We start from the raw sequence: 743 nt of genomic DNA on the forward strand, positions 1-743 counted from the left end.
TGGAAAGATCGATAATCATTCCCTCGTAAAAGACCTTGATATGAAAATCAATGACCATTCCATCGGAGAAAATCTTGATATACGAAAAAATCAATGACCATTGTCTTGTAGATAGTCTCGATATGAACATAGACTTTTTTGAAAGTAATTGAATGTATGATATCCTAATTTAGAACATATGCATATGAGGGCTAAATATGTGAGGAACATGAATGCATGTTATGCAAGAAACCTAAGACCAATTTTCGAAACCCTAAATAGTTAGTCACTATAGTGACCAATTTAGATACTAATTACAAAATTAAAAATTATTGGTTACTAAAATAGTCACTATTATAATAAAAAATTATATTTGGTCACTAATTAGTTAGAGACTAATTTAGAAATTAATTCATTTTGATTGTCAAAACCTAGATAGCTAATTTTTAGTGATTAATTTCCTTTGGTGGCCAAAACTATGATAGCTAATTTCAAAAACCAATTTAGTAACCAATTATAATTTTTTATTCATAATAGTGACTATTTTAGTAACCAATAATTTTTAGTCACTAATTAATTAGAGACTAATTTAGAAACTAATTCATTTTAGTTGCCAAAACTTAGATAACTAATTTTTAGTAACCAATTTTCTTTGGTAGGCAAAACTATGGTAGCTTTAAATTCAATTTAGTGACCAATTATAATTTTTATTCATAATAGTGACTATTTTAGTAACCAATAAGTTTTAGTTTGGTAAATTAATA

The sequence above is a fragment of the Vigna unguiculata genome, chromosome 3, assembly GCF_004118075.2.
Source record: "Vigna unguiculata cultivar IT97K-499-35 chromosome 3, ASM411807v1, whole genome shotgun sequence".
NCBI lineage: Eukaryota > Viridiplantae > Streptophyta > Magnoliopsida > Fabales > Fabaceae > Vigna > Vigna unguiculata.